Source organism: Podarcis pityusensis, assembly GCF_964106645.2.
Source record: "Podarcis pityusensis genome assembly, chromosome: 3".
NCBI classification, from domain to species: domain Eukaryota; kingdom Metazoa; phylum Chordata; class Lepidosauria; order Squamata; family Lacertidae; genus Podarcis; species Podarcis pityusensis.
The window spans coordinates 87,318,773-87,333,714 of NC_138026.1; the positions used below are offsets into that span (position 1 = coordinate 87,318,773).

A 14,942-nucleotide genomic window follows, 5' to 3' on the forward strand; every position below is an offset into this window, starting at 1 on the left:
TGAGATTCATCTAGTCCAATCACCTGCAATGCAGCGATATGTAGCTAGCCCATACAAGGATGAACCTGCAACCTTGACATTACCAGCAACACGCTCTAACTCACTGAGGTATCAACACTTATGCTTAGTGCTCTGTAAAAACAAACAAACATACAAAACACACACACACCACAAAACACTCACTGAGCTATCTATGTCGAAGTAGGTACTTATTTAAGGCATTTTCACCCTGCTCGGTAGATGAATAAATCCCTGGGATTATTTGTTTAGTTTTTATTTTTATACCCTCTTCATCATGACAGTCACAGGGGAGTGTACAACAAATGAAACACTGCAAAATATAATTAAGTCATTAAAAGCAATCCACATAAGATAGCCACATAACTAATACATTGGTTGTGTCATACTTAGAACTGCCTTCATTTATCACATGTCTTCACTCTAAATGCCTGAAGAAAGAGGTGTGCATCCCTTCATCTGTATGGTGTCGATGTGAGCAAGGATCACAACCCAGGAAGCAGCATGAGTTGTACTGAGGGACTACTGTAGCACCCTGCTTGTGGTTAACACTTAGCTGGAATGAAATATTCAACGCAGCAATAGAGAAATTAAAATAATAATTTATTTGTCAGACAAATAAATGAGAGACACAGTGGTATATGGTTACCAAAGCTCTGCCCACTCCAGCCCTGATGGCCAGCACTTATATTTCCTCAGCCCAGCCCCCTTGCTCCTCCTTTGGCTGCCTCTGTCCAATCAGCCTGGTTGAAATTCCTATTGGCTGTTTGCTAGAACCAATCATAAAAGATACACCCATTTCCTATTACCTTTTATGGGAGACAAAGAGCTATATTTCCTTCTATCCATAAATGGCAGACAAGTAGCCATATATAGTAGCCATATATCTTATATTTGCCTCGACCAGGCACCTTAATTACCAGATAACCTTTTTGCCCTATTGCCCTATTACCCTATTGCCCCTTCACTCCAAAACAGATGGCTAAAACAGATGGCTCATGGTATTAAATTTTGTCTAAACAGAGATCTTGGGTTCACCTTCTCACACACCATCAATGAAATAAGAATCTAACATAAGAATCTAACATTTCTTACTTTCTAAATCCTTTGCATAATTACATTAAGCCAATATATTTCATACATAACATAGATAGATTTTTAGAAGGAAAGGAACTTAGTAAAAACAGTTTCAAAAGCAACCTCTTCAATTTATAACTCCCTTTCCTAGCCAGCTGCTGTTCCTATTAGCTCTTGCCCTTTAACCTTATGAAAATATGGCTTGAGTCTAATGGGAGGCACCTGGTATTATTTTCTAATAAACAATAAATTTTACTATTTACCAACTCTTAATTAGTGTTTTTGCAGCTTGATTGTATTCTGTAATTTGTAGGGTCAATGTAACCTTTGCTCCCAGCCTGTATTTCCCTTTTACAACTTTGAGAAACGTGTCTCCTGTTACTACTATAAATCAGGGGGGGTCCTGTTCAAGGAGATAAACAACTGCCAAAGTACTTAGCCAGCTGCTTTATGCCTGGCATGAGACATACAAACATTTGCAAATATATTTTTTAAGCTCATTTTAAAATGCAGACCCTTGATCTGATGCCTCACTACCAGCACTGGGAAACTACTTAAGCCTGCAGATAAGATCTTCTAGGTGAAGTTTGATTCTTTTCTACCCACGCTGCTCCACTGCTGCTCCACATAGTTGAGGATTCTTTTAAAAGAATGATCCTCTAAACATACTCACTTGTATTAAAGGTGGATGGATGCATCCATATCAATTCTGAATGTTTTCATTCATGAATCTGTTCCACCCCTTTACCAAATTCATCTGTGGCATTCCTCTCAAATGGAAAAAAGGCAATACACATTCGTCACAAAATATGTATTTAAACATTTTCAAATACACATTCGTCACAAAATATGTATTTAAACATATATTGTGTATACGAATGGTTTGTAGATAAGTTTTCTTACAGAAAACAGAACAACTAACAACGGATACTCTTCCAGCAGCACCCCACTCACCACCTACCCAAACATAAACCTATCCCTGCTTTAAAATGTAATTTTATCTCAAGTTACACATAGCAAAATGTTTCTTAATCCTAAAATGCATTTTGAAGAATTTTTTACACTTGTTGGAGCAAAGAATTATTTTGCAGAATTTGATGAAAGACAAAACACCAAGGATTGTTCTACTCTAATATATGCATTGGTCCAGGAGGTATGAATTAGAGCTTGTAAAACGCAGACTGAATGAAATTATCCATTTCTGGCTTGGGGAAAAAAATTGCTCCTCTATCAATGAATTCATAAACAGAAGCTAATTTTAACTTAGTAATGACCAACTTATGCTAATACTATGTAAATGCAGCAGGACACTCTCCTCTTAGGAAGAGGCAATCAGTCTCAAGTATCTCAAGGGTTGTGTGTCCCTGGTCTCAAAGACTTTTAAGGCATTAAGGAGTAACATTTATTCAACTCCCTTTGGACTGTTTCTATCTGTCTCACTGTGCCTTTTGCTTATGGGTGAAAATATCATAGACTCATAGGTTGGAAGGGACCTTGAGGGTCATTCCCTGCAATGTAGGAATCTAAACATGCAGTCCCCCATCTAATCTGAAACCATACTGTGTTAGGATTCATTCCCCGTGTTGCAGTCATGGGATTGATTTTATCTCATGACTGTGTATGTTTTCATTCCACATTGTGGGAAATGACGGAGACAGGATGTTTGTATTACTGTGTTTCTGTGATGTAGGATTTTTGTCCTTTGCTTTTTTACTTTTGCTGTCTGATGCTGAAGAGAAAAGAGCTGAGTTACGATGCTCTGAGTGTGTATATGTAAATAAATGTAGTATAGCCGAATGCTGCACTACTGAGTCTGTACACTGACTGCCTATACTCTGCTGATCCTGAAGTGTACCGATGCTGTGATGTTCAGGCTGGAGAAAGATTTTGAATCTCCCGAATGATCAACCAGGAGGGGGAAAACATGCCAGTTTGGCATGTGTCTCTGCCGGACTCCTACTTGTGTGTAGGACCTCCTGACATACTGGACCCTGCTTCAGCTTTGTAAATGTGCTAACGGTTGTATTGCTGCACCACTACATGAAGGGAAAGCCAGTTTATGCTCTGCAACAAGGGCAATGGGCAAAACTCTGCATTCGTTTAGACTTCATGCCTTTTTCTTAGAAGCCTCTTGATGGAAAAGCAAGAAAGTGGCATCCAGCTCAGAACCTTTAGGCATAACTCATGAAATAAAATGTTGGATTTCTTGAAATGTTTAAAGGTCATAGGCACACATTACATCTATATATAATAGCTGGCTTCCATTTATTCCATACCACACTGAACCTTCCAGCATACCATGCTTCCTTTGAGCTTTAGGGTACCTTACACACATCAGAAGACCCAACAGATAGGGAGCAATGCCTTCAACCAAAGCACAGTCATTGCAGACCCACAGACAGGGTCTCAGGGTCTTGATACATCTGGCTAACCTCTCTGGGAGGAAGCTAGTCATGGAAGCACAGGCTCTTAGATACAAGTTAGCCTTGCGTCCTTTGGCTATGCAGAATCTTCAGGCTAAATTTGGCCCATCAAAGTGTTGGGGGTTTTGCTAATACCATAGATACGCTGATTCACCTAGGAGCACAGGAAGTTGCTTTTCTACTGAGTAACTTCATCAGTCCACAAATCTAAGTATTTTCTACAATGACTGGAGGAGGCTCATCAGGGTTTCAGGCAGGAGTCTTTTTCTAACTGTACCTGAAGATGTTGGGGATTGAACCTTTGACTTTCTGCCTTTAAGTCAAACGCTCTGCCACTGTTCCCATTTCTCCTCTTGCATGAGAAATTTCTAGTTTTAAGAAACACACACCATGCAAATAGGGCTTAAGTCTCTAATACGTCCCTTAATTACATTGGTGAAACAAGCAGATTGTCAAAGAGAAGAAATCCCACGCAATTGTGTCCAAAATCCCTTGCTGGCTTTCTACCTATGGAACCAGCTTTTCCTTCTCTTGGTATTAGAAACCATCTAATTCAATTTGTTTAAAAGACACCACTTTAGTTACTTCTAGCATGTATTAATTTTGCCATTAAGCCTTAATCCTTCTTTAACTACATTTAGTGCAACATTTCATTAATCCATTAGCATGCTCCAAACCCAATTTCTCTTGCAACACACTAAGCCCGCTCTCCCTTGCATATCCCAAATTCCTGCGGTGTGGTTGCCTCCCTGTGTTTGTAAAGGAGCCAAGAGGCCAGCATGTTTGATTGCACACTTTACATTCAAACACAAACAAACTCCCCCTGAGTCCCTTCGAAGGTCCTCTCCATGTGGAGCACTCCTTCTGTTGAAGTCTGCCTTGGAGATGGAATTATTCCAAATTCATCTTTAAAAACAAAAAAAAAAAACAAAAACAACATGCACACAAAAACAACAAAAAACGACAGCAGCTAGGTCATTTTAGCAGGGGGAAAAATTGGTTCTGCTCCGCTTAATTACTTGAAATCGAGAACCATGTGCTTCCTGCCACAATTAATTAGTCTGCTGGCTGTTTCCATAGCTTGAATTCTAATTATGTGGAGTGACATTCCTGCCATGAAACATTAGTATCCAAACTAAGAGATCGGCTCATATTGTCATGGCCCCTGACTGCTGAAACAGCTGGGGCAGATTGCAAAAATGGAGGCAGAGAAGCCCTCCTGCTCTGAATTTCTTAGAATGTATTGACACTGGTGCCTTAGTATTCACCGATGACTTTTTCATGTGCATTTCACTTAACAGCATCTTCATCAAGGCATGCATAATTTGCAATCCACCCTATGCAACACAGCCCACCAGCCCCTATGACAGCTTTCCAGAGGCCCAATAAATCCCTGCCCCCAGTACTTGCCATGGACTATAAAACAGGAAAAATGTCAAGCACTTGCTATAATGCACCAGTAGTGGGCTTCATTCCCCTCCATGGTTTACAGTTTGATCTACATATTATTCAGTCAAGGGATTGGTACTGACTTATTGTGCTGCAACCTGCCTGAGGCTGGTTAACCTGAAAGTTAGGGATGGGCTGATCAGATACTCCCATCCCAGTTTGGTTATGCTTGTACTCAGTCATAAGTGTGTCCTGTCGTGTTGCAATCTCAGAGCTACAATTCCCAGAGTGTTTTAACAATCAATCCCTCTTCACAGGGAATTCTGGGAAATGTAGTTCTGTGAGGAGAATAGGTGTCTCCTAGGTAAAAGGTAAAGGACCACTGGATGGTTAAGTCCAGTCAAAGGTGACTACGGGGTTGTGGCATAGTACACTGGTACCTCGGGTTAAGTACTTAATTTGTTCTGGAGATCTGTTCTTAACCTGAAACTGTTCTTAATCTGAAGCACCACTTTAGCTAATGGGGCCTCCTGCTGCTGCCGTGCCGCCAGAGCACAATTTCTGTTCTCATCCTGAAGCAAAGTTCTTAACCTGAAGCACTATTTCTGGGTTAGCGGAGTCTGTAACCTGAAGCAAATGTAACCTGAAGCGTATGTAACCTGAGGTATCACTGTATCCTTAAAAATGGCAGCTCCCAGGATTCTTTGAAGAAAGCCATCACTGTTTAAAGCAGATCGAGCCCGAGATTCAGGACACAAATTCTCAATTGGACTTCTACCCCGGCACCTCTCAGTTTGTAAATCAAGCATGACTGGCTTATGAGGTATGTTTGCCACAGAGACTTCCAGTTGGAAATGTGGTTCAGTAATTTGGTTCTGTTAATTTTTAAATGTGCATCGTCTACGTTTTCCACTTACACAAAGCACGAAGCCCCCGTAGCATTTATGGTTGATTTATATTTATGCACAATAGAGGCAGAACCCATCACTGAGAGCTTAGGAGCAATATTGTGTTTCTAATGTTTCTGCACTGTGATGATCCTGGCAGCCTTCCTTCAAGGAGCTTAGCAACCCTTTGCCAAATGCATCAGGTCTAATATCTAATTCCCAGCTAAAACTAGGTAGCATGGAGCACTGGGTCAACAATGGAAACAGAACAGGAAAGAAATCAAGTTCTCTCATTTTTAGACTGAAAGGTAACGACAGAGAGGATGCGGTGAGATTTTAGTATGTGTGCTCCTTACAAGCCAAGAGCTTTGCATTGTAGCGTGCCAAACACTGTTACATTTTCTGCAACTGTTTTATATAGATCATAGCAGGACCAGAAAAGGTTTTTCAAGTCATCTGCTCTGAGCCTGTATTACATCCCACCTTACCTAACCTGCTGCTGAATGTCAGCAGTAATCTTGTCTCCCTTGGTGGGTATAATCTGCCATACCTTTGCTCTGGCTACAAGAACCTCTCTCTAATATCTTGGCTAAACTTCCCCTTCCTTTGCTCTGGGCGATTTCTTCCTGACCTGCCATCTTCCAGGCAGTGCATTAATTCGTTCCTTCATTTGTACTGTTACCTTGAAGATATTGAAGTGTGATCATATTCCCCCTGGGCCCTTGCCTTGCTAGGCCCCCTCAGTCTCTGCTCTTGTGAAGGTTTATTGGTTTTCTGTTATATTTTCACTTCTAATTTTAATTCCTTCATCTCATCTGTACAGAGAGTTATTAAGCAAAGAGGATTTGGTAAGCTGGTCTGTCTCCCAGGACTCAGCTAATACAAGCTCAGCTCCCTATTCTGCCATAGGCTCCCTCCGGGACTTCACCCAAGTCCTCCCATTTCTTTCATTGTCTCTGTTTCTTGCCTACAAAGTGGTGGAACCACTGGGGAATGCTGCACAAATGTTGAAAACCAGAAGGGCCTCTAACTGCAAGTATCTCTATAACCTAGGTGTAATTGCTCCAAGAATGCACTGGGATAAAATAGAATTGGTTTTGGTTTTTTTAACTTATCCATGTGTCTTAATACTGAAATTCCTATACCTACCTACTCGGGAATAAGTCCCAATGAAGTCAGTGACTCTTGCTTCTGAGTAGACACATGCAGGATTCGTTGTAAGATAACTGTGTAGGGATTTATTTATTTTATTTAATTTATTGCATTTTTCCCCCAATCCCACCTTGTTCTCAAATAAGCTCAAGGTGGCATACATGGTTATCATTCTCCACATTTAAACCCCACAGACGAAAGAGAAAACAAAGGAGGACCCCGGATCAATCAGGGAACCTTTCCCAAAAAAATCCCGCTCATCCCCCAATATAGAGATGACTAACAGAATCCATCCAAACCATGCATAGGAGGGAGGCTGATTGCCACACCAGATACAGAGAGGAAGAAGAGAGCGGTTCTATCAAAGGCTTGCATACAGTCTCGTGTCTGTCTGTCTGCCCCCATGTTGTGACACCAGTGAGTCATCATAATGTGGCCTCCAATCCAGTCTCAAACAGAGGAGTGACAAATTTGTTCTGTGGTGGTGCACAATTCTTTTCCGTTTTCAATGGGGTGTGTGTGACAATTTTAATGAGGCTTAATGTCCAAGGTTTTTCCATAAAACTTGCTTCATTTCAGGGAAAGACCATAGAGCAGATCTGTGCTAGAGCACACACATTGTATTAGGGATGGTGTGACAGTTCACCATTGGCTAGCCTGCAGCTGACCAAGGAGTTTGGAGGATCCATCTCCAGACTGAATGCGACCTCACAAACTTCATCTCTTGAGTCTCAAACCCAAGGGCTTTAAATAATAAGCCCCACACCCTCCAGTCACCCCCAGTATAAGTGCTTCCTTCCTTTCCTGCTAGGAGCAGTGGTGGAACCAATGAGAGGCAAAATGGAGTCTCCTTCCATTTCCTCTGACCATCTCTGGGCCTCCATTTTATTGGTTTTGTCCCATCAGCGGTACTAAATTAAGATTCAGCTGCCAATTCAATTGGCTCCATATACAGAGGGGCATCTTGCCCTTTGCTCTAGGTACCAACATGTATTGGGACAGCTCCACCAAGGCTTCATCCCTATTCCCTATTCCTTCCTTAGCAGCAGCTATCCTTCTTGGTAGCAACTGACCTGCCTGTTAAGAGACAGGATCTTAGATCTGCCTGCCAATTATTGTTGTGTATCTGACAGTATCTAAGACAATGGGTTTTTCAGAGAGCTCTATGCTGTTTTCCCATCTTTGGCTCAGATTTGTTGGGACAGCAATGGTAGAAAAATTGGGAGTTACTTGAGAACTCCCTGGTTGTCAAGGCTCCTTCTCCCATTGCATTTTCATAAGATGGCAGATGACACAAGCACATTACACTGATGTCTGATGTCTGCATGATGTCTGCAGAGAAGTACAAATGTAACAACTGTACAACCTATAGCTGGTTCCTAGTCGGTCTCACCACTGCAGCAGAAGTGGCCTAAGAGGTCACAAGTCAGGCTGGGAGGCAGTCATGAGCATAATGTTTTCAGACAGGACACTTTCACACTATTGCAGAGAGTTCATGCCCAAGTTACATCTGGGAATAAGCTTACATTTAAAAAATGGGTTGCCACATGTCCTCTTTTTCTAGGACACATCTTCTTTTCATGGGTATGTAAAATGAGAGTCATCATAGCGATCCATAGTTAAAAGAAGAAGTCAGAAAATGTGTGCTCTTTTCTGCTCTTCAGAATAAGGTAAAGGTAAAGGACCCCTGGGTGATTAAGTCCAGTCAACGGTGATTATGGAGCTGCGGCACTCATCTCGCTTTCAGGCTGAGGAGGCCGGCGTTCATCCACAGGCAGCTTTCCAGGTCATGTGGCCAGCAGGACTAAACCGCTTCTGGCCCAACGGGACACTGTGATGAGTGCCAGAGCACACGGAAATGCTGTTTACCCTCCCACCACAGTGGTACCTATTTATCTACTTGCTCTGGCATGCTTTCATACTGCTAGGTTGGCAGGAGCTGAGACGGAGCAACAACCCTAATTAGCAAATATTTCCCCACAATTTCCCATTTTCTTTCCTTGCTAAGGAAAAAAATGAGATGGGGGGAGGGGTACAAACAGCACAGTTTAGGACAGTGGTTCTTGAGGTGGGTGGTATTGGCCCCTGGGGGGTGGTGAGACTGCCTTGGGGGCATTTAGATGCAAGAGATTGGCAGGGGGGCTGTAGGCATAGCTGTCAACTTTTCCCTTTTCTTGCAAGGAATCCTATTCGGAATAAGGGAATTTCCCTTAAAAAAAGTGAAATGTTGACAGCTATGGATATCTGACTTTGAAATGCAGGTATCATTGGATCAAGTTTGTTGAATTAATTGAACTAAATAGTTTTAGTTGAATCTTGAATAAATGTGCAAGTTTCATTGAGTTTTCTTCATTGAGTTTTCATTTGAGTTTCATTGTGTTATTATCTTCCTTAGTGTGTCATGCAAACCATTACTCTGAACAATCCTTTCATATGGTAGTGGGCACTAAGGATGACTTTATGGAACCAAGAGGGCAGTGGCCCATTGTTTTTTTTTGGGGGGGGACCACTGATTTAGGGCATGTGACAGTTAAATTATTATTTTTTGCTTTCAAGCAGAGTAGTGCTGAGACAAAAAATGGCCAGAATTTTAAAAATCAGGATTTTTCTTTGGGGGGAGAGCAACTTCAAAAACAGATATTTCAGGGGTGTTTGGTAGAGCAGTATTTTGTGGGGTGCCTTTATCATCCGTCCCTAAGAGGGAAAGTTTCCATTTTGATTCCTGCCCTTCTTGCCTCTGCCAGAAAAGCAAGAATGGTTGAATGGAAATCCCCAGTTCCTCCACACACTGCTAGACAAGTTAAGATGAAAAAGGATGCGCCTGACGGCCTGACATTGCACACAGCTCTATCCAAGACAGCAGCCCCCTTCTGTGTGATACCCAGTGCATACCTGAGTGAGTTTTCTCCAAGATGCAAAGCCAAAGGAACCCCAAAGCAGAAATACAGTGCATGCAGCAGGGAGGAAATTCTCCTGTGTGAACATGGAGGACTCCAGCTGACAGCTAGCTCCAAACCACAGTTGGCATCACAGTATGTCACCCAATCCGTTGCTTTTCAGATAAGCTTTGACATTTAAGAGCCAGGCCTGCTGCCCACAGCTTATACTCTGCCCAAGGCACAATGAGAAACAAACCCAGGGGTGACCTAAAACCATCGGAGCAAAACTCTGCAGGGCTAATTTATTTCAGCTTGGGCTTGAGTGCTCTACTGACACCCTGCAAAAAAAAAAAAATATTGACCGACTTTCAAATAATGAACAGTTTCCATTGCAAATGCCTCTCACTCTATATATAATATATAAGGTATAATCTAAGCACATCATTTCTGGAAAGAAGTGGCCAATGACCATATTTGGGATTGCTTGGATTTAATGCGCCAGCAATGGGAAGGCTAATTCTGGAAGTTTTACATATCCACAGAGATAGTACTAGAAATGGGGGGGGGGGGGGTGTAGGGAGATACAGAATGTTACCCATTCAGAAGCCACACTATTTAAGCTAGGGGTCAACAACCTTTTGGGCCAGTGGACACATTTGGAAATTTGTGGAAGTGCTATAGGCACCAGTCACAAAATGGCTGCCTTGGGGGTATCACATTTTTAAAAAAGGTTGTCATGGGATTGTAAAAAGGTAAAGGTAAAGGGACCCCTGACCATTAGGTCCAGTCATGACCGACTCTGGGGTTGCGGTGCTCATCTCGCTTTATTGGCCAAGGGAGCCGGCATACAGCTTTCAGGTCATGTGGCCAGTATGACTAAGCCACTTCTGGCGAACCAGAGCAGCACATAGAAACGCCATTTACCTTTATCTACTTGCACTTTGACGTGTTTTCGAACTGCTAGGTTGGCAGGAGCAGGGACCCAGCAATGGGAGCTCACCCCGTCATGGGGATTCGAACCGCCGACCTTCTGATCGGCAATCCCGCATCCCGACATGGGATTGTGGAATGACAGAAAATGGCCGCCACACCAAAAAGCTGATAAAGAGACAGGACCCCACAATATTCTGGGCATGCCCCTCATCAATTCTCCTGATCAAGGGGGTGGGGAGGCACCCAAATCAACCCCCACTGTGCTTGCTCACAGAGAAGTGCTTTGCACCTCTCCTTTGTTTGAAATAGACTGGAGGGTGTGTGTCCATTTCTGGCACCCAGTGAAATGTGGGCATATTTAAGGGGTGTGAAGGTTAATACAAAGGGAGCAGGACAAACCATGTGGAACACACAGCTTTGTCCCCTAACACCTCACCACCACTCCCTGCTGCTTGCCATCTGACACCTACAGCAGTTGCCTGTCTCCTGCCTAATAGCAGGGCTGGCCCTGTCATGAACAGAAGAATTCAAAGAAGGAAAAATAAGAAAAACCACTCCTAAATCCCAAACTTGCAGCAGCATTATCCAATATGGTAATGCAGAACATACATACCTTGCAAAAAGGAAGTGTACAAAAGTAGGTGGTGTATAACTTTTTAAATAACAAACAAAGGCGGTGGGGGACACACATAGTATTCCCTGGTCTGCAAAGCAGATGTAATGTTTATTTGATAACAGAGAACACATATTAAGTTTGACAGCCCTGGGAGATGCAATGTCCTCTGCCAGGTTTCTAGCAGTACTGACCAGATGTGATAGTTTGCTCTGTGACAGAAGTGGTATTTACTTTGGACTTTGTTCAGAGCAAGGCACAGTGAGATGGGCAGGAGTTCCTTGGCTTTGGCCATGTTTTCTGTTGATGTTGGCACAGCCATTTGTAGCTTCCTTGCGCCTTATGCTGCCTTCCATACATAAGTGCCTCATCCTGTTATGTAGCACAAAACTGGGCACATCCCTTGTGAGCCACACTGATTGAAAAGCAACAGAAAAACAATGCATCAGTTGGTGTCACTATGGTAAGTCAATATCCTGAACACCAGTTGCTGGAAACCATAGGAGGGAAGAATGCTCTTATGCTCGAATCCTACTTGTGGATTTCCAATGGGCCTACGGTTGGTATGGGAAAATTTCCCTTGGGGGTTCTAGTACAGAGGTTCACACCTAATTCCCAATTGGTCAGACTTTATATAGTAATACATTGTATGTTCGAAGTCTAAAGAGTCTGCTAGTGCATTTCCATTAGGACAAACTATATAGGCAAATATATGCCATCTTAGCTGTTCATCCTCTACCAAACCATCTTCTGCCACCCCAGCACTTCACTATCTCTCATTCAACCACAGTCCATGGAATGCAACTTACTCAAACCACTACTCACGGTATGCCTCAAACCCTCCTTCTACTTTATATGGAGTTGTTTTTCTCTTTAATGGTCAGCTATTATTTCCTACCAGTCTTGTGGTCAGGTCACATTCTTGCGTCTGTGATACTGGGATCACTAATAAGGGGCCAAAGAGTAATTCTGCCTCATGGGCTATTTTGAGAACAGAATGCTGGATTTGATAGGCCATTAGCCTGATCCAGTGGGCTCTTCTTATAGGTTTATCCCAAATCCATTGAAATCAGTGGTTGTGGCTAACTTACAGAGCAATCCAAAACCCTGATCTGCCATGCTGGAGGACGTTTGAGGTGGCTCTCTGCTCAGTCTTGCCTGGCTCCGCCAGCCTCCACCAGCAGGGAAACCTCACTGGCCAGGAGCAGCCTAGTGGAACCACCCAAATGCAGGTGGATGAAAGTTACCTCTGGTGGTGGCCAGCGGAAACTCCCAAAATGGAGAGTTTTGGAGGTAGGAAGACAGAACAGGGTTTCTGTGAAGACCCTGCTGCTGTCACATGATGATAATGTTCGGTGCCTTTGCTTTTAAGAAAAATGCTGCTGGTACTCACCATGAAGTTGTTACAGTAAGCGCCACACTTTTAACTTTTGAAAAAGAAAAAGGTGCCAGTACAGTGTTCGGTGGATCTACTCTGAATGTGACTTAGTTGCATGCGACCCAATACAATGCCCAATGGAGCTACAAATGATTATGAGAACGTCAAATGGGAACCACAGAATTCCTGCCCATCCTTCATGTGGCTTGCTCTATTAACCTCTCAGTTCATTTATAGTTTGCATTTCAGATGAAGTTCTATCGCAACAACGCTTGGAGAATCTATGTATGGAATGCTGTTAATCCCTAGGGTTATGACTGTATTCAATGTGCAGAAGTTCTCAGAGATGTGTGCAACACATAGGCGGGCACACACACACACACACACACACACACACTGCTTCTAGCAGGCTGATATGCACAATCAATCACCCTTTCCAATTTACAAACAAATAATGCCTCAACTCATACTTCAAGCAAGTCTGGGAAGAGTAGATAGGCTTTGAAGTGAATCCCAAAGACTCAAACATAATTAAATCTTGTTGCTATGAGAGGGTGTTTCAGAAAGCAAGAACAAAATGGCTTCTTACTTTGTATGTTCAGAAATTATCCTTACATTCTGAAGCATGGGATGGGCCAGAGGTGGGAAAATGTTATGAGAAGCCATTTCCTTTGGGGCCCACATTAAACATGCTGGTATTATTAATGGATAAAACCTCCAGGCTTTATTTTATTTTTTAAGATTTTGCTATTCAGACACACATTGGAGGCTTTTAAAAATAGTTTGGGTTTTCTTTTCTATGATTTGCATTTCAAATACTGAATATTTTAATGAGCTTGAAAGCCACTCAAGTATCTCATTGTAAATGGACAATGGGAAAATGGAAACAAAAGAACAACCCTAATTAAAAGAACACTGTAGGAAATTCCATACAGAAGAAGAAGAAAGAATAATTTCCCACACAGTGGTTCCTGGATTGAAAAATTATATAGTGATATTTAAATATATCTGCATAGAATGTCATATATATATATATATATATATATATATATATATATATATATATAGTGTTATACTTCTTGAGCTTGTACTACTGGATCTTTATTCCCAGACTTTCAACTTTGACAAATGTGGATTTGCTCAGTCTTTCAAACTGAGAAAAAATGACCATAAGTTTTGAATACAAATGGCAAAAGCATTTATTTGATTGTCAATCATAAATAAATATTAACAATTGCATTTTGGGTCTCTTATTAATTTCATGCTATCTATATTTATATCGTATTTAGCATTTTGCGTAGCTTTTACCTTTTTTTTAAAAAATGAACATTTTAAAACCTTTAATTTATTTTAGAATTTACGCAGTGTTCTAAATTCAGAGAACAGCCAAGCAGTGTAGAGAAACAGGATATAAAACATAATTCAGATCATAAAATGGTACTAAAACATAAAAACTCACAAGAATGAAAAACTGAGGAAATAAAATAGATGAACTTGGGAAGGATTGAGGAAAAGCAAAGTTATCAACAAATATAAAATGTAGCAAAGATGGGATGGGCTTAACTTCTATGGGAATCCACATTTAATTAAGGGAACACGATACTTCAACTTTTAAATCCAGCATATTAAAATGGTAGGATTAATAGGTGAACTTCACTGTTGTATGATGTCTCACATCTGTCTATAGGACAGCTGAGGGCCTATTCACATGATCCATTCCTTTAGCTGAAAATGTTTATTTAGAAATTTGCAATCCACCACTTCTTCCTTTTTAAGAAAGGTCAGATACACAAAATGAATAAAAATGAGATCTGTGTAGTGTTCAGCATGTATACATGGATTGCTTAGACACATTCCCAGAACTTGGTGGCATGGGAAAGGAATGTAGAGTTTTGAGCTGGACAGGTAATAAAGCACCTGAGCAACTGTAATCCTGGTGTGTACCCTTAAACTGGAGATCGGAGAAGGAGAAAGAGCAGCCTAGAGTTGCACATGTTCCAACAAATTTTCCTTATGTTGAGGCTTCCTTCCTTTATGGCTTGAACTATTCTAATGCAGGCTGCATAAACAGAAGTACAGTGTCCAGATCAAGTGAAGTAATAGTACCACTCTATTCTGCCTTGGTTAGGCCACACCTGGAATACTGTGCCCAATTCTGGGCACCACAGTTTAAGAAGGATATTGACAAACTGG

At 41.7% G+C, this 14,942-nt stretch overlaps 1 long non-coding RNA gene across 1 annotated transcript in view; it reads right to left on the reverse strand.

Moving 5' to 3' along the window:
- Positions 1–602: 602 nt before the first annotated feature.
- The window catches only part of LOC308474256, a 262,930-nt gene continuing 248,590 nt past the window's right edge, over positions 603–14,942 (reverse strand). Inside the window, exon 2 of the long non-coding RNA XR_013984624.1 lies at positions 603–847. This is a non-coding gene — a long non-coding RNA (uncharacterized lncRNA). The remainder of the gene's footprint in view (positions 848–14,942) is intronic.